Genomic DNA, 19,145 nt, shown 5'->3' with positions numbered 1-19,145 from the left:
ACCTGCATGGGAGACCAGGAGGAAGCACCCGGCTCCTGGCTTCAGATCGGCGCATCGCGCTGGCCGCAACACACCAGCTGTAGTGGCCACTTGAGGGGTGAACCAACCAAAAAAGGAAGACCTTTCTCTCTGTCTCTCTCTCTCTCTCTCTCTAACTCTGCATGTCAAAAAAAAATATTTTCAAAGCACTTATTTGATAAAGAACTTTTACACAAAGATTTCCTAAAACTCAACAATAAGCAAAGAAACAACCCAACTTTGAAACAGAAACAATATCTGAGCTGAGAGCTCAGCAGGGAAGACATGCAGATGGCGTATAAGCACAGAACAAGCTGTTCCACAATGTATGCCATCACGGAACTGCAAACTAAGGCAATAAAATGCCGCCACACACCTAGCAGAATGGTCAAACCAAAGCATTGCCACCGAACATTGGCAAGGATGTGGAACAACAAAACTCTCATTCGGGGCCTGTGCTGTGGCGTAGCTAGTTGGCCCTGCCTGCAGTGCCAGCATCCCATATGGGTGCCGGCTCAAGACCCAGCTGCTCCACTTCCGATCCAACTCTCTGCTATGGCCTGGGAGAGCAGGGGAAGATGGCCCAAGTCCTCGGGCCTCTGCACCTGCATGGAGACCTGGAAGAAGCTCTTGGCTCCTGGCTTCAGATTGGCACAGCTCTGGCTGTTGCAACCAACTGGGGAGTGAACCAGCAGATAGAAGACCTCTCTCTCTCTCTCTCATTCTGCCTCTCCTCTCTCGGTGTAACTCTGACTTTCAAATAAATAAATAAATTTTTTTTAAAAGAACTCTCATTTGTTGCTGGTGAGGATACAAAATTGTATGATCACTTTGGACAACTGCTTTGCAGTTTCTTATCAGCACAAAATATGGATGCATAAAAATAAACGAAGAGCACCAAAATGGCAGCAGTCTTCAGTGTGTAATCTGGGAGTTCCTGGTTGTCCCTTTCCAGGACATCCGCCAGGTCAAATTATTTCAACAGCAATGCTAAGATGTCGTCACCTTCTCACTCTCATTCTTTCCCAAGTGCACAGTGGAGCTTTCCAGCGGGATTTGGCAACAGATTAAATGAAGGGCAGATACGGGCATCTCGCTTACACCAGACATTCCACAGGTTTCCTAAAAACGTAAAATAGTACTACTTGTCTCACAAAATGTTTTAAAAAAAGCTATTCTTCATAAAGAGATTACATGTTATTTATTGTATAGAATCTCATTTTTGAATTGATATTTTTAAAATTTTTATTTTAATTTTTAATGTTGTAGGTATGAGAACAATTACCCACATCTACAGAGCGCTTCGGCATTCTCAATAGTTTCTAAAAGAGTTTCTGAGTCCAACAAGTGTGGGAGCGATTGATTTAGAACAGCTTACTGTGCAAAGATCTCTGATAAGCGGACAGGCAATAGGAGGGTTTAATGACAGAAAAACGTAAAAAGAAAGGATGAAACAAGGGCTTCAAAAATGGAAGCAGCTGGAATTGACCCAGAAAATGCAAGCTGGAGAGTGGAACCACAGGCAGGAGGGGCTAAGGCTCTGAGCACATTGTCTCTGGGGTGTAAATCATTTACCTGCTCACCACGGTATGGTTGTTCTTGGCAAACATGATTTCCTGGCAACCTCAGCCCTAAGTTGTTGGGGACACCAATTTGATTGCAGGTTATGGCTGCATTTCATATTAATGCCACTTCAATTGCTTCGGGTACTTGGGGACACTGTCCAAATCCCATCTGGCATCATTAAGGCACCATGAGTTACCCTTCGGCCATTGTGTATCCATTTTGCTTGTAAAGCAATTGGAAACCCACAGAAGAAAGTGTGGGGCTTTGGATCCAGGTAGCCCTGGATTAAAAAGTCCTGCCTGATCCCCCCTTCATCCAGAAAAGATTGTGTTAGACCTTAACCATTTCAAGCCTGTACCGCCGGAAGTGCCTGTCCCAGGAGCAATGGTCCTCTCCAGTCAGTCCTGCGCTGTGATCTTGGCTTCGGCTCCAACTGTGTGGCTTCCTTTACTGCTTACCATGGTTTAAGCCTCATTCTCCAGATTTTCCAATAAGTTTTGGGGCCACTTACACTTTTATAATAAATTCCATTTCTTCTTCCAGTAATGAATGAGGGTTCCAATTTCTCCACGTCTTCACTAATACGTATTATTAGTCATCTTTTTCAGCCATCCCAGTGAGGTTTGATTTCCACTATTTGAAGCTAACTATGGTTAATCTCAAAATAAATTGAATCAGAAAAAGTTCATGGAAACCCCTCATATTGCTCAAGGTTTCATGTTTAAGGACTCTTTTTTTTATTTTTTTGTTTGTTTGTTTGTTTTTGACAGGCAGAGTGGACAGTGAGAGAGACAGAGAGAAAGGTCTTCCTTTGCTGTTGGTTCACCCTCCAATGGCCGCCACAGCCAGCGAGCTGCGGCCGGCGCACTGCGCTGATCCGATGGCAGGAGCCAGGTACTTATCCTGGTCTCCCATGGGGTGCAGGGCCCAAGCACTTGAGCCATCCTCCACTGCACTCCCTGGCCACAGCAGAGAGCTGGCCTGGAAGAGGGGCAACCGGGACAGAATCCGGTACCCCGACCGGGACTAGAACCCGGTGTGCCGGTGCCGCAGGCAGAGGATTAGCCTAGTGAGCCACGGCGCCGGCAAGGACTCTTTTTGATTTATGTGAGGACAGAGCAGTAAGAAGTCAATACTGTATAACCTCAAATGACAGACAGCATTTACCCATGAGTCATAGGGGACTTTTCACTTATCCATCTTGAAACAGCTCCTGAAAACATCTGAATCCAACTTCTAAGTACCAACATGCACATCTTGACTGAAGGCTCTCTCTGGCTCCTGAAGTCCATACAGAAGTCAGGCCACAAGCTCCAGAGATGTAAGAATTTCCAAGAGCAGCCTTCACCCAATGGCTGTTGGGAGGCAATCAATAAATAATCCAGGTCCATTTGCTCCGTGTGGAATAATTTTTAAGATATTCTATCTCTCTGTTTTTTAAAGTTATGATCCACGTATTGTCAAACTCACACTTTTGAACTGTACACGTCAGTAATTTTTTAGTATATTCACACAATTATGAAAGCATCATTACTATCTCATTCTGGAACATTTTCATCCCTCAAAAAAAAAAAAGCCAAAAGCCTGTACCCATTAGCAGTCATTGTCCCTAATAACCACTAAATCTACTTTCTCTTTTTATAGAATTGCCTATCCTGGAAATTTAATATGTATGGAATCATACAATATGTGATCCATCCTTTGTGCCTGGCTTTATCCACTTAATATAGTGTTCACAATATTCATTCATATTATGGCATACACACCCATAATCCATTCCTTTTTATTACTGAATGTCGCTCCCCGTCTTCGTGGAGGAACGACACAGGACCCTGCGCTGTTCTTTTGTCTGCTCGGCCCTCCCTGGGTTTGCTGCTGGTTCTTCCCGGGTTGGCTACTGTCCCTTCCACCTCCGTGGAAGGGCGGTTCCCCCTGGCCACTTTCCCCACTTCCGCAGGGGAGTGGCACACTGCCGGCCGGCTCTCTCGGGGGCTGCACAGGTGTTCCCCTTAGGTGTTCCCCTTAGATGTTCCTGGTGCATGCCGTCTCTCTCCTCCTTTATAGTCCTCCTCCGCCAATCCTAACTTGGCTGCCCACACGCCGAGTACGCTGCTCTCCTCCAATCAGGAGCAAGATCAGCTCCTGCAGCTCAGTCAATCAAGTTGGTGAGAGGCAGCTGGGTAGAAGCTGTTTGCTCCTCTCCCAGCGCCATATTGTGGGAGAGCAGATGCATAGAATAAGTCTTAATTCCAGTAACTTAGTCTAGTCCAAGTTGCTCCCCACACTGAATAGTATTTCATTGCATGGTTATACCATATTTTGTTTATTCATCCATTAATTTGTGGACAGTTGGGTTCTTTCTGTTGCTATAAGCAATCAGGTACAAATTTTGATATGGGCATATTTTTCCAATTCTTGTGAATATGTAATACCTAGAAGTAGAATTGTTGGGTCATAGGATAATTCTATGTTTAACTTTTTCAGGGACTGGAAAACTGTTTTCAATCTGACCAGCAGTGAATGAGAGATCCAATTTCTCCACATTCTCACTAATACTTCTTACAATCACATCTTTTTTTTTTTTTTAAGATTTATTTATTTGAAAGGCAGAGTTACAGAGAGGCAGAAAGAGAGAGGAGAGGGAGATCTTCTATCTGCTGGTTCATTCCCCAGATGGCAGCAACAGCCAAAGCTGGGCCAATCTGAAGCCAGAAACCAGGAGCTTCTTCCAGGTCTCCATGCAGGTGAAGTGGCCCAAGGACTTGGGCCATCTTCTACTGCTTTCCCGGGCCAGAGCAGAGAGCTGGATTGGGAGTGGAGCAGCCGGGACTTGAACTGGCACCCATACGGGATGCCAGCACTGCAGGCAGCGGCTTTACCCGCTATGCCACAGCGCCAGCCCCTATCATCACATCTTTAATATCATAGCCATCCTGTTGAGTATGAAGCGATACATGATTGTGGTTTTGAATCTCACTACCTTAATTCTGAATGATGTTGAGCAACTTTTCTTACACTTACTGATCATTTGTCTATCTTTGGACAAATATCTGTTCAAACCATTGCCCTTTTTCAAATTGGATTACTCATCTCTTCATTGCTGAGTCTGACATAGGAGGATATTTTATGTAAAAAGATGTCCTTATAGGGCAGTGCTGTGATGCATTCGGTTAAGCTACAGCCTGAAGCACTGGCATCCTAAATGGGTGCTGGTTTGTGTCCCAGCTGCTCTACTTCCCATCCAGCTCCCTATTAATGGCTTAGGAAAGCAGTGGAGGATGGCCCAAGTGCTTGGGTCCCTGTTCTCATGTGGGAGACCTGGAAGAAGCTTCTGGCTCCGGCTTCAGTCTGGCCCAGCTCCAGCTGTTGCAGCCATCTGGGGAGTAAATCAGAGGATGGAAGACTTCTCTCTCTCTCTCTCTCTCTTTCTCTCTCTTTCTCTCTCCCTCTCCCATTCCCACTTCCCCTTTTCCCCTCCCTCCCCCTCCCTCTCTCCCCCTCCCCTCTCCCTCCCCCTCCCTCTCTCTCCCCCTCCCCCTCCCTCTCCCTCTCTCTCTGCCTCTCTCTGTGCAACTCTGCCTTTCAAATAAAATAAATCTTTTAAAAAGAGTTTCTCTGAGTGGTAGGGGCTCAAGCACTTGGGCCATCTTCCACTGCTTTCCCAGGCACATTAGCAGGGTGCTGGATGGGAAGTGGAGCAGCCAGGACACAAACCAGCACCCATTTGGGATGCCAGTGTCACAGGCAATGGCTTTACCCACAAAGCCGCAATGCTGGCCCCTAGGAGGCTAATTTTGAGGTGTGTGTTCTGCACTGTCTGCCCAAATTCTCCATGGGACTAAGATCCATTTGCTCACACTGGAATATACAGATCTGGAGGTCAGAATTCTCAAGTGCATCTCACGGAGCTAAAATGCAGGAGTCAGAAAGGCTGGCGCCTGGAGGCTCCACAGGAGAATCCATTTCTGCGCCTCTTCCCACTTTCAGAGGCTTCCACATTCCCTACTCATGGCCTCACTCCTCCATCTTCAAAGACGGCACCCACGTGGCTCTGACTGCTGGGTCCCTCGTCATACCGCCTCCTCTGACTCTCCCCGACTCCCTCCACGTGGAAGGACCTTGGTGAGCACAGTGCACCTGTCTGGAAAACCCAGGCCGTCTCCCATCGCAACATCCTTAACTTGTTCCACATGTGCACAGGTCCTGGGACTTGGGATTAGAACCTGGATAACAGGGTGCATTGGGGAGGGGGCTCTTCACAGGTATTTTTTCTTTGCCATCTTGTTTTTTTTTTTTTAAGATTTATTATTATTATTTTATTTGAAAGGCAGAGTTATGGGGAGAAAGGGGGGGGGAGAGAGGGAGAGAGGGGGAGAGAGAGAAGGAGAGAGGGGGAGAGAGAGAGGGAGAGAGGGAGATTTTCCATTTCCTGGTTCACTCCCCAAATGGCCACAGTGGCCCAGAATGCATCAGGCCGAAGCCAGGAGCGTGGACCTCCATCTGGGTGTCCCACGTGGGTGTAGGGGCCCCAGCACCTGGGACATCTTCCACTGCTTTCCAGGCACATTAGCAGGGAGTTGGATGGGAAGTGGAGCAGCTGGGACTCAAACTGGTGCCCATATGGGATGCCGGCACCACAGGTAGCTGCCTAAGCAGCTGTGCCACACTCCTGGCCCCTACTTGCGGTCTTGTTTACTGTTACATTTGACCATTTCTAACACTCGGGCATTCTATTATTTACTCCTTGTTGCTTTCCCTTCCTCCCTCCCTTTCTTCCTGCAACAAGCATTTTCTGAGCACCTACTGTGGGCTGAGTGCTGTGCCAAGTACTGTGGGATACAGCCCTGTGCACACTCCACCCTAGGAGACCTACAGCTACTCTCCCTGAATAGACTTGTTACTGCTCTGCACGAAAATGAGCTGGCCCTAGAGAAAAGACGCTGCTCACAAGCAGGCACAAAAGGTAGTTACCAGGTCCCCACCTCTGCTGAGTTTCCGCCATTAAAACACCATCTCAGACTCAGCAAAAAGCACCAACAGATTCAGCGAACACTGAGAAAGCCAACCACAAAGAGCCTGGTCCCAGACCCAAAGTCCTGGTTTTCATACAGGCCTGGCTTCCCCTAGGGGGCGCTGGTGTTACCAAGGCCCTTCACCCCTCACCTGCCAGCTCTTCTGTCAACCTCCCATCGCCTCTGATCTTGCTCCTCTCCTTCTCCCAGGAGAAATGCAACTTTTAGCAAAACATCGGAGCCAGTTCTTGGCAAATGTTCCTCACAAACCCTTCTCAGGAAATGCTTGATCAAACTCCTGGCCCCCAAAGAATCCTTATCTTTTCGAGATACATACTGAAATATTTACAGGTGAAATGATACGAAGTCTAGAGCTTTCTGCGGAACAAAACATGTGGGAGGAAGTGGGTGGGTGTGGGTGAAACAGGACCGGCCGAGCGTTAATAATTGTTCACGCTGGGTGATGGGAACACCAGGGCACATTGTACTGCTCTTTTCTCTCTCTTTTTTGAATACTGAAAATTTTCCATAATAAAAAAAAATTAGGGGGGAAATTGCCCTTACATTTCACCTTATATCATTGAAACGAACTTATCATGGATATATTTTACTGTCTCACTACCTGGCTAGATGTAAAAGATGAATATATGCAGGTCTGTGAATATTTGACAAGACAGTCATTTTCTATGGTCATAGAAGTTTCAACAAGGAAGAGAAAGTGCTAGATATCTTGTCTGTTGCTGACCTCACAACAATAATATTCTTGACCTCTAGGGAAGGAACACATAAAACGATAGAACATCATCCCGGTAATTGGATTTAAGGGGCTAAAGATACCATGTGAACAAAGATGCTGTAACTCGATTCAGAGATAATTGTGTCTCCTGATGGTGGAGGTGCTGAACCGGCTTGCCTCGGCTCAGAATCGTCATGTATTATTTTCCAGGCAGCATGCTATTAGCAATAGCCTGGGACTATAAGACTATGGTTGTCAGCCAGCCTTGGTACAACTGTGAGAAGCTCAGCTGTGAAGCAGCCAGGATTTTCTTTGGAATGTCTTCATCTGCCCTTCAGTCAATATAAGGGACTTTCAAAAAAATCTGTGGGAGAGATGGAATCAAAAGGTAAGTTTTGGGGTGTAAAAATACCTTGAAATACATGCACAGTTTGTTCATGATACTATTTTTCTATGAACTTTTGGGAGACCTTTTGTATGCTTGGATTTAAAAAAAAATGTTTTTAAATGTTGGTCAAAACACTTCATTTGCAAAACTGATACACACAGGCATTTTTCTTTTTTGATCTTTTTTTAAAAAATTGATACCCACATTTAGGGGAGAACATCAGGTATCTATCTCACTGTGTCCACCTTATTTCACTCAACATGATGTCCTACAGTTCCAACCATCCCCCTAAGACAACTGACTGTGGCTATATTTGGGCATGCTCAGGGTCTTACAAGTTCATGGATGATGCATCCTGTGAAGAACAGTATGCATGCATTTCAATTTCTCTTGTAATACAATAACTAATCTTTCTTAATTCCATTTTCAATGTACTATATGTTTTTTTTTCTTTTTTAAAGATTTATTTATTTATTTGAAAGTCAGATTACACAGAGAGAGGAGAGGCAGAGAGAGAGAGCGAGGTCTTCTAAATGCTGGTTCACTCCCCAATTGGCCTTAACAGCTGGAGCTGCGCCAATCTGAAGCCAGGAGCCAGGAGCTTCCTCCAGGTCTCCCACATGGGTGCACAGGCCCAAGGACTTGGGCCATCTTTCTCTGCTTTCCCAGGCCATAGCAGAGAGCTGGACTTGGAAGTGGAGCAGCTGGGACTTGAACCAGTGCCCATATGGGATGCCGGCACCACAGGCTGCAGCTTTCCTCACTATGTGACAGCGCCAGCCTCATGAAGTTCTTTTATGGGATGGATTTCAAAAAATTTTGACACCAAAATAAATTAATCTTTTAATTCTATTTCCCGTGACCTATTTGAAGTATTGTCATACTGTATGGTGGAAGGATCACAAGCATTAGAGACAAACATTGGACTTGAGGAGCATTTCAGACCTTGGCCAAGTTCCACAACTTTTCCAAACCTCAGTTTCCTCATCTATAAAGTGTGGAATGGTGTCTACTTGGCAAGGATGTTGGGAGGGTTATAGGTAATGCCTACCAAACTCCTCTCCCATCAAAGGCACTCAGTGAGAGTTTTTGTATTTACAATTGTATGTTCCTTTCACCCCACCCCACATCTCCCAAAACAGTGCTTAGCACAATAGTAAGAATGCAGCAAGGGGCCAGCACTGTAGCTGGTAAAGCCGCCACCTGCAGTGCTGGCATCCCATATGGGTGTTGGTTTGAGACCCGGCTGCTCCACTTCTGATCCAGCTCTGCTATGGCCTGGGAAAGCCGTAGAAGATGGCCCAAGTGCTTGGGCCCCTGCACCTGCGTGGGAGACCCGGAAAAAGCTCCTGGCTCCTGGCTTCCAATTGGTTCAGCTCTGCCTGTTGTGGTCATCTGGCCAGTGAACCAATGGATGGAAGACCTCTCTTTCTCTGCCTCTCCTTCTCTCTTGGTGTAACTCTTTCAAATAAATACATAAATAAATCTTAAAAAAAAAAAAAAAAAAGAATGCAGCGAATTTGGTGAATTGAATTAAACTGTTCATGCTGTTCATGGTTGATTGCATTCCAACCGCTAGGGTCTGTGTCTCACCAAGAGCCGTGGCAGATTCTTCTTTTTGCCAGATTCTTCAGAAACAGCACAGTTTCTATATTACAGTTTCTCGTGTTGCAGCCTCTCCCCTCCCCTGGGGTCACAGCTTCTCCTCTCTGCCAGGTTGGTCCAGGAGTGTCACAGTATTCCCTGTCTCAGCGTCTGCTCTCAGCTGGGTTCTTTGTCTTGTGACCACAAAGGATGAGGCACACAGACAAGGAAGAGTGAGCAAAGTGAAAGAAGTTTGTTGCAAGAAGCAAACAAAGCTACCAGAAATCAGGAGGGGTCCCAAAAGGGTTGCTGGTTGGCACTGCCTGGCTTGGGATTTTTATGTGTTTCTAAAGAAGGAAGCTCACCTGATTGGTCAAGGTATATGCTAATGAGGTATGCTACCTGAACCAATCAGGGAATCAGCAGAGCCTGAATGTGATTTGGCCAAAAACCCATCAGCAGTCGGTTAACATGGAGCTTAGGGAAGTTAGGGGTGTGCTCTAACAGGTCCATGGCGGGCTGGGCCTGGTGAAAAGCAGGAACCAATCAGCTATGGCCAGATGAGAGGCTGGCAGCTGCAGGGTCCCATACAGTCATCAGAATGCACATGTTCCACACCGCACGGCCGGGTACCCCAGGTCCCCCAGAAACTCCAACCAGGGGCACCATATATCAGGAAGAAGTAGTAAGACTTGACCAGGTCTTCATGCTTGGCAGATCACTCCTGACGAAAGCGCCTTTCCCTGGTTGTTCAGGCCAGAAAACAGGGACCACGTATGGCATGTCCCTCTTCCTCTCATGGCTAATCATTCACCAAGGTCTACCTATTCAAGTTCTGTTTTCAGGAGAATCTGTCTGCTTACCTTAAACTCTGCTCTTACCACTTCATTTTAACACTTAATCTTCTCTCTCACTGGTCTACCAGCAAACACTAGCTTCCTCACATGTGTTCTGATTCCTTTTCTTCATGGTGGCTGGAGGAATTCTTTCCCTCCTTCTTGTAATTGTGGAAGATTTTAAATATTCACAATAAGTAGAGAGTCTATTGTGTTCCCACATACCCACTGCTCAACTTCAGCAACTACCAACGAATGACCAGTTTTGTTTCATCTCTCTCCTCAGTGTTCTTGGATTATCTGAAGCAAATTCCAGAAGTCATTGCTTTTTTTCTTGGGGGGGGGGGGGGGAGGAGGCTGGAGAGAAAATGAGACTTCATGGCGTCTTTGTCTTCCTGGCTTGCAAAGCCCCATGTCAGCTGTCCGCTTCCCCAGCTGCAGGCTCCTATCTGTCACTGCTCCTCCCTGGTCCCAGGCCCTGCGGCCTTCTCCCGTGCCTCTGGCACTTTGTGTTGTCCCTGTCCTGTCTCAGCTTTCAGGCTGTATGCAAGGCTCAAAGGCTCATCCTTCACCCCCTTCTCTGTCCTGTCTCAGCTGCATCTGCGCCTGCCTCTGCTGTCCCTCCGCACACCACTTCCTCCACAGGCCCCAGGCTCGGGTCAGGTGCCGCCTGGGTGAGCTCTCAGCACACTCTCCTTGTCCTGAAATTGTTACCACTCTGTTTGGTGGCCAGTCATCTAAAGTTGCTTCCCCTGTTAAACACCAGCTCCATGGGCCTAGGAACAGTGTCTGTTCAGTCCTCTGCTGAGGCAGCCGGGGCACAGCTCGATATCTTCCTCATGGGAAGCACTTAATGACTACTTGTTGAATGAGGCCCCCAAGAAAAGTAAACCCAAGAACCACAACCGGCTCGTGTTATACGTTGCTTATATATTCAGACTAGTTTCCCGAACTTTTTTTTTTTAACCACAAGAAGCACACTCAAAGGACAGGCACTTGGTACAGCAGTTCATTCATGAGTCCCCTGCCACACTTCCCGGTGTGGGCTCTCGCAGGGACTCGAACTCACTCGAGTCTGCCGCACACGTGCGGGGCCAGGCGGGTGCGGCTGCCCCCGGCTCAACCCTCCTCCGCAGGGCGGCCCCGAATAATATTAATTTGTAATGTTATTTAATTTCAACAAAAACATGTTTCTGGCCCATTAAAATATCTTGTTTGGCAATTAAAAATACAAAGCTGGAAGCTGACAGAATTTACGTTTAAAAAAAAGAGTTCTGATTTAATAGAAATATGCACCTCTGTTAAATTAGCATACCAGTCATTCATGACTGTCACAACAAGCGTGTGTTTCTGCTCTGTTTCTTTTAAAAATTTTAGCAGAGCAGATACAGTCTAGGAAATAAACTATTAGTCTGACGTTACGTCACGATCAAGGGGCCTCTCGTAAAGGCCATAACCCTACCTGGTAGGCTAGGTGTGAGGCTAGTTTGAAGCAATTATGAGCAGCCCCTGCTTTCAACTGTACGCTCTGTAGATGATGGCCGTTTTGCTTTTGTTAAGAGCTTGATCTGGTCCCCATCCGCTTCTTCTCGGTTACAATGAGCCACTTGCCTTTCCTGTCTCAGATCAAGCACCTCACAACCCTGCAGGTCATGGCTCAGCCGGGCTCCAGGAAGTCCTTTCCCACTTCCGGGGCCGGTGGAGGGCCCTCCTGTACCCTCAGGCGATAACTGTGTGCAAGGCCAGTCCGACTCCCTGGGAGCTGAAGAGAGGCCCAGGCCACCCCTCCGTGCAAGGCTCTGCAGGAAGAGGAGGAGGGGGAGGAAGCTGTGCTGTATTTTAACTGTTGAAATGACTGGCGAGTCGGAGGTGCTCAACAAATATATCTTGAATGACCACAACCAATTAGCACTGTTGACACACAAAAAAGCCGTGCAATGTCAGGGTGCGATTTGCAGACTTAATTTAAAATCTGAATTCATAGCGCACTCCGGGCGGTTGCTTAGGGCCCTGTAAGTTCCTTCTCCCTGTGTGTACCCTCGTCTGGAGACAACAGCCGTAGGTCGAAATTTGTGGCGTCGTAAGAGAGACTGAGTCCCTCAAGGTTTCCTGCCCGCCCTGCCTGCTGGGAGGATGCGGAGCTCCTTGGGCTGCAACCTAAGTCCTGGGGTCTCAGGAAGCGCCCGTCGGCTCCCCCAACCCGCACCAGGGGGCGACCCCCTGCTAACCCAAACCTGTTATTTTCCAGCCTGCCAGCAGGTGGCACCCTCAAACCCTTGTCCCGCCGGCGCGCAGCCGGGGCGTGCGCGGGGAGGCCGCCAGGCGTGGACGCCGTCGCGGGCCGCGGGGTGGCGGCGGGGTCCCGGGTCGCGCAGCCCCACCCCGGAGCGCTCGGGGCGGGGCGGGGCGGAGGCGGGCGGCGCGCGGGCTCCCGCCCTTCCTTCTGGCAGTCACCTGGGGCCGGACGCGGCAGGTGCCTGGTGGCGACCTCGCCGCGAGTGTGGTGGGGCGCCCTCGACCCCCGACGCCGAGCGCCAACTGCGGGTGAGTGCGGGGCCGCGGCTGCAGGGGTCCCCCGCGGGGCGCTGCGCACGTCGGGCAGGCGAGGAATTTCCTGAGCTTTCTCGGCTACTTAAAAAGATCCCGGAGCGGGGCGGCGGAGGCGCCAGCCTTCCTGTTTCGGGGTGCGGGTTACTGCGCAGCCTCTGCAAGTGTAGTCTGTCGTGGGCTCGGGGACAGGGACCCGGGGGTGGGCGGGTACCCAATCCAGACCCTCGGCACCGGCCGTTCCAGGGGGGCTTGGTTTGAATCTTTCCGCTGTCCTGCGTGCGCGCAGTCAACGAACACACACGCACGTGCATTAGCTGGGGCGACCTCGCGGCCCCTGCAGTGGCCTGAGCGTCGGGGACAGCGTCTCCGCGCGCGCCAGCCACGGGGATTAAGCCTCCGGGCTTTGCAGGGCTGTTTGTTTTCAGAGGCCATGACGACCTGGTTGGTTTCTTGTTGAGCAGCCCAGCTGGTTCAGAATTCCCTCTAGATCTAAACCGGGACCGCCCTCCGGAACGACAGCTGAAACTCCTTTTCTCACACCTTGCCCAGCTGGCCCCGGGGAGGTGGTGCTGGGCCAACCTGCCCTGCGGAGGAGGGTTGAGCCAGGGGCAGCCGCACCCGCCTGGCCCCACACGTGTGTGGCAGACTCGAGTGAGTTCGAGTCCCTGCGAGAGCCCACACCGGGAAGGGTGGCAGGGGACTCATGAATGAGGGTTTGGCTCTCAGGATTATTTGCCTCGGGTGAAATGGTTTTGCCATGTGCTCTGTATTTATAAATTTACATACAAACGCACACACGTACTGGGCAGCGTTTCTAATCTCCGGAGTAGAGTTATGAGAGGTATTCGCAGATGCCAGAGGGTCAGGGACTGTACAACGCACAGGGAGAGGACTTTAAGATACAAGGCGGAAATAGAGTGTGTGGACCTTGGTTGCATCCTAATTTGATGAAAGAACTTTTAAAAAAAAATTAGATGGCGGAGATGTGCACCTGTTATTTGATGGTATTAAAGATATCAGCTTTGTTTTTCGGTAATTGTATCACGACAAGGGTTTTTTAAAATTCCTAGAGGTGTTGACTAAAGTTCAAGTACAGGTTGGGGGGTTTGCTTCAGAACAGCCCGGTTTAGGGGCATTGCTGGGGGTGGGGGGACAACGTGAGAGGCGATTGGCTGTCACTCATTCACAGTTGAAGCTGCCCGATGTGTTTGGAAGTCCCAGTGCAGTCCTTGCAGTATTGCTACTGCACCCGTTTCTGTGTGTGCCTTCCTTTACACGTACAGCCGTCACCACCTGTGGAGCTGTTTTGCACAAGGTAGCTTTGGCACCACAGGTGATTTTAGATTCCAGGACGTCCTGCAGGAGACTCTTATTTTTTGTAAACTGGGTGTCAAGGCTGCCTTTCCTAAAGAGCCCCCAACCCCTCCCTTTTCTCGCTTCCAGGGTTGTCGGGGGGTGTTTGCTGAGCAAGGCAAAGCTGAGCAGATCCGATGCAGGTGGATGCTGGGTCAGCTGTTTCTATACAAAGGGCCTTAGCCAGCCTGGGGCTTGAGCTGCCTCGCATCGGGCGGGTTGTATAAAATGTTAGAAGTTTTGCCTGGTGGCCCTTCCAAGTTCTGCTTTTCAAAAGTTGGGAATACAGCCGGGTATGCTCCTGGAAGCACCACAGACATCAGTGAAAAAAAAACTCACAGTAGAAAAGCAAGGTAGGAGCTGAGTGGAGACCTGGATATTACCTGGAAGAGAGCTAACGCGCGCTGCTGAGTTCCCTTCACTGCATCTGCTGCGGGACCCGGTGGTAAATATTCAGCACATAATGGAATCCTGCACATCTTGTTTCAAGAACCGGAGTGGGGGTGGGGGTGGGATGAACAGCTATATATTCAACTTGTGCATTTTTGCTCCTCCAAATTGATCCTATCATTCCTCCTCATTGTGTCATGCTTGATGAGTGATTTAGAAAAGATGCTGAGAGGGAGCTACTGAAGTTCAGCGGAGGGAGGAGGAGGAGGTGGCTCCCGCCAGAGAAACTCACACCTGCAGCCGCTTCATGGTCAGCTAATGTGATGTCTCATTGACTCAGGGAGACAGCCAACGCAGTAACCGCCGTCTGCGACAGTCAGAAGCTGCAGTGTCCCGTGCATCCCCAGAGCACCCCCACCCCCACCCCCGCCCCTGCCGCGTGGGCCACTGGTGGAGAGGCGTCTTTGCCTTCAGCTCCGGAATGCCCCAGAGCGTGTCCTAATTGCATTGCGTGTGTAGGGGGAAAAATGAGAGAGCCAAGAAAAATTCCCCTGCCCCCGAAAAACACCGCGGTTGATTTCTTTATGGCGTCTCAGTGAAATTATTTGGTTTGCAGTGCAGTTGTCTGTGTGAGCCAAAGATATGAAACTGTTGGGTGAGTTGCCTTTCTACCTTCAGCTTCCTCTCCAGTCCCCTCAGAGGAGAGCCTGGAGAAGGGAAGGAAGCTTGCGGACCCCCAGGTGACCAGCTGGTGACCTAATGCTTCCCGGGTCAGAGAGGAGTTGGTTGCTGACAGCCATTTTAAGGGATTACAGGTGTGATGCCGTCTTCTCCCTGCCTTGAGCTACTGGAGGCTACTGGAGGCTGGCAACGCACTAGGGACGCAGAGTAAGCGGGAAGGGTGCCGGCGGGGAAGTCGGCACCCTTGTCCCACGGTGGAAGCGCTCTGCTTGCCTCGGGCCAGCTGGAGCAGCTGTGATGGGCCCTTGTTTTGTTTTTCACAGGGGAGAACATTGAACTCTACAGAGGCTGAGAGTTGTTCTTCAGGGGTATAGTGAAAGGAAATTTAACTTTCTAAATTTTATTTGAAAGGCAGAGAGAGACAGAGATCTTCCATCTAGTTGTTCACTCCCCCAAATACGTGCAACAGGCGGGGCCGGGCAGACCAAAGCCAGGAGCTGGGAAGTCAATCCAGATCTCCCACGTGGGTGACAAGGACCCAACTACTGGAGCCGTCACCTGCCACCTCCCACCTCCCACGGTGCACATTGGCGGGAAGTTGGAAGTGGAAGTGTAGGTGAGATTCGAACCCAGGCAGTCTGATACAGCATGTGGGCACCCAAGTGGCATTTTAACCTCTGTGCCAGACGCCTGCCTTTAAAGGAACGTTTATGTTAAGAGGATACATGTTTTTAATTCTCACAAATATTTCTAAATTGGATGTTTGTGGCCCATTTTGCAGATAGAGGTTGTGCCTCAGAGAGGCTAATAGTGTGCTTGAGGCTCGCTGCTAGGGAAAAAGTAACACCAAGATGCAAACTCAGCTCTGTGGCCTGGAGAGGGTGTGCCGTGACCTTAGGCCGGCAGCAGAGCCACACACCCAGGCCCGGGGTAGACAGTGCAGGCGGACTTTCTCCTCGCCACACCTCACTGCCCTGGGGACCCGGTGGGGCAGGGGCATGGCATGCATCCACCAATGGGCCCTTGGACACTTTTATCATGCAGAGGCAGCATGGAAAATCAGATTTCAAATACTCTGCCACCAGAATTCCTGAAGGCGGGCCTGGAGCAGTTTAGGGACACGTGGTGGCTGCAGCCTCCCTGGCCTTGCTGCTCCTGGAGGTGGGTGCCCTGCACTTGTACTGCCCTGTCTCTGAGGTGAGAGATCCTTCCGTGTGCCTCCGTCACCGGAGGAAAGGCTGTGGAAGCCGTGGGTTTCTTGTCTTCACGCAAGAGAGAATTCAGGCATGAGACAGAGAGCGAAGTGATAGGTTTTATTAAGGCTAGGGCATCTGTTAGAACAGCAGGGACGGATAGAGTGTACCCAGTCACTCAGACTGAGGGAGCGGGAGGTTACATGGCTGAATGGAGAGAATACACCTGGGCAGGCCAGGCGGGCGGCTCAGCAGAGAGCAGAGGGCACCGCTATCTTTGTTTGGACTCCCTGGGTTTTTAAGGGAATCTCTTTACCCCCCTCCTCCTCTCCTCCAGGACAAAGGATGGGGAACCCTGGTGAAAGGATTCCTCCCCAGAGGTGCTGGCACCCGGCAGAGCAGGGGGGCTTCCCTTAGGGCCTCTGTGAAGGTTTTACTGCCCCATGTTACCAGGTCAGGGAACCCCTCTGGTCCCGAGGAGAGAGAATTCTGGGAGCTTTCCTTGGGGGAAGGGCTGGGACCACCTGGAAGGTTATCAGGGTCTGAGCAGGACTTGGAAGTGCAAGGTGCTGGGCTTCTGGGACTTCTGCAGCAGACGCTGGTTTCTTCAGGCCCTTCTCACACACACATTTCTGACTCCTTGCCTAACACCTCCATCCAAACCGAGATAACAAGAGAAACATAGAGAGGCTTGTGTTTGCTTTGCAGTGCTTCTGCCAGAAACATGAATTCAGGGGCTGTCACAGTGGGTTCAGCCACCACTTAGGAAGCTGCTTCCATACCAGAGCCCATAGCAGAGTGCTATTTAGAGTCTCTGCTGCTGTGCTTCTAATGCACCTGGGAAAGCAGCAGAAAATGGCCCAAGCGCTTGGGCCCCTGCACCTGCGTGGCAGAGCCGGCTGTTGCGGCCATTTGGGGAGCGAATTAACAGGTGGACAATCTCTATGTCACTACATCACTATAGTGTCTATAGTGATATAGAGTCCATATCACTCTGCCTTTCAAATAATTTATTAATTAGAAACTTTTAAGAAGAAAAATGTGAATTCTGACATTTTTCTCATACCCTGTCCACTTACTACTATACAACTTGCCAGTTTGTCTCTGTGGGGAGTAACTCGGACTAGACTGTTACTGGAATTAAGACTTATTCTATGCATCTGCTCTCCCACAATATGGCGCTGGGAGAGAAGAAAACAGCTTCTACCCAGCTGCCTCCAGTTCAACCAATAAACAGCAGGACTTGCTCCTGATTGCAGGAGAGCAGCGTACTCGGCGTGTGGGCAGCCGAGTTGGGATTGGCAGAGGAGGACTATAAAGGAGGAGAGAGACGGCATGCACCAGGAACATCTAAGAGGAACATCTAAGGGGAACACCTGTGCAGCCCCCGAGAGAGCCGGCTGGCGGTGTGCCGCTCCCCCGCGGAAGTGGGGAAAGTGGCAGGGGGAACTGCCCTTCCACGGAGGTGGAAGGGACAGTAGCCAACCCGGGAAGAACCAGCAGCGAACCCGGGGAGGGCCGAGCAGACAAAAGAACAGCGCAGGGTCCTGTGTCGTTCCTCCACGAAGAGGGGGAGCGACAGTCTCCTCTTGCAGTGCAGTGAAGATGGGGGTACACGTGTGGGCAGTTAGGGAAAAGATGGGCCTGATCCGTTCTTCTGAGTGAGAAGATGGCTCTTGTACAGCGCGGGGGTTCCCCAGGGTGTTCCTCGGGGCACAAGAGGGCCGCCCCCTCTAAGCAGCCTGACTGGGCTCCAGATGATCCCGAGGTTGTGGCTTGGGTTTCCAGCCTCCTTTGAGCTGGATCCCGGCCCCTCTGGGATTTCCCAGAACTTGTGAATGTCTCCTCTCTCCCTTCCTTGTGTCCACCCCGTTCCTGCAAATGACAAATGTGCCTCTAAGCAGCGCTTGGGCACAGCCCCCTTGGAGGAGGAGCTGGGGCGCCCATGCTTCCTCCAGCTGTGGAGGGGGTTCTGCAAGGCCACCCACGGGCCAGTTAATTTCTTCCTGAAATTTTCCACGGAGGTGCCGCTGGGACAGCTGTTGTCACCTGTGCCCCTGCATGGAGTGTCGTTACAGTGGAGGTTTTTATGTAGATCTCTGTTTCCAAGCTGGACGGGTGTGTGGTGGGGAGGGGCTGGAGGTGGGAGAGACTAGGAAGAGGAAGCATCACAAAACAGCCTGGGGCAGGGGTGATTTGAGGCCGTTACCCTGAGAGTGGTTTGGACCGAGAGAAGCAAGTTGGGAGGCTGAGGTGCTTTGTAGAGGCGTATGGGGCGCTTGCAGGAGAGCCCTGGATTCAGCCCTGTGGGTGTGGCCGTCTTAGGAGATGATTAACTCCCTTGTCAAGGAAAAGTGGCTTGATTGATTATTAGCCAGAGCAAACAGCAGCGTAGCCAAGCAGTCTTCAGTATACACTCGGGCTTGCGGGTTGGATTTCTAGTTCTTCCTCCACCTCGCCACGTGACTGTGACCTTTTTTTTTTTTTTTTCCTGTTAACCTCTGCCCTATCCCCCTGTGCAAAATGGCACTAATAGTAGCTACCTCCTAGGGCTGTGAGCTTGAGGTGGCACAAGTCCGTGCTTATCCCATACCCTGCCTGGAGCAAGGATTCATCGCCAGGGCTGGCTGACTGTGGTTGGAACCCTGCCTTCTTTATGTACACTTCTCTGTGGAGGAGTCCCCCACTCCATAATGTCAGGAGAAAGACTACAGGGTGTAAATGCTTCTCCGTGCCAATGACGTTGTCTTGAAGGGGCCCAGTGCAGCCCATCTGGGCTGCCCCATGGCCTTATGGAAGCGTTCGCTGTGGCAAATGCCAGCAGGCACAGCACAGCTT

General features: G+C 50.2%; 1 protein-coding gene and 1 long non-coding RNA gene across 7 annotated transcripts in view; one reads left to right on the top strand and one right to left on the bottom strand.

Moving 5' to 3' along the window:
• Positions 1–5,936: 5,936 nt before the first annotated feature.
• Positions 5,937–14,254, bottom strand: LOC103350447 (uncharacterized). Its single transcript, XR_011388405.1, has 4 exons — positions 14,112–14,254; positions 12,595–13,179; positions 11,603–12,051; positions 5,937–7,696 (listed from the first exon to the last, which is right to left on the bottom strand). It is a non-coding gene; the product is annotated as an uncharacterized lncRNA (long non-coding RNA).
• GPR160 (G protein-coupled receptor 160) overlaps positions 12,464–19,145 on the top strand; it is a 60,046-nt gene continuing 53,364 nt past the window's right edge. For 2 of the 6 annotated variants that reach the window (XM_008266468.4, XM_008266469.4), the window contains exon 1: positions 12,464–12,684. The gene's annotated coding sequence lies outside the window, so the exon portion shown is untranslated. Of the gene's footprint in view, positions 12,685–13,026; positions 13,342–14,216; positions 14,489–19,145 lie in introns of those variants that run through there. The other 4 variants (XM_008266467.4, XM_051859129.2, XM_070072532.1 and 1 more) reach the window with 4 other exon arrangements.

The sequence above is a fragment of the Oryctolagus cuniculus genome, chromosome 4 (assembly GCF_964237555.1).
Source record: "Oryctolagus cuniculus chromosome 4, mOryCun1.1, whole genome shotgun sequence".
Lineage (NCBI taxonomy): Eukaryota > Metazoa > Chordata > Mammalia > Lagomorpha > Leporidae > Oryctolagus > Oryctolagus cuniculus.
This window is presented reverse-complemented; position numbering and strand designations above follow the sequence as displayed.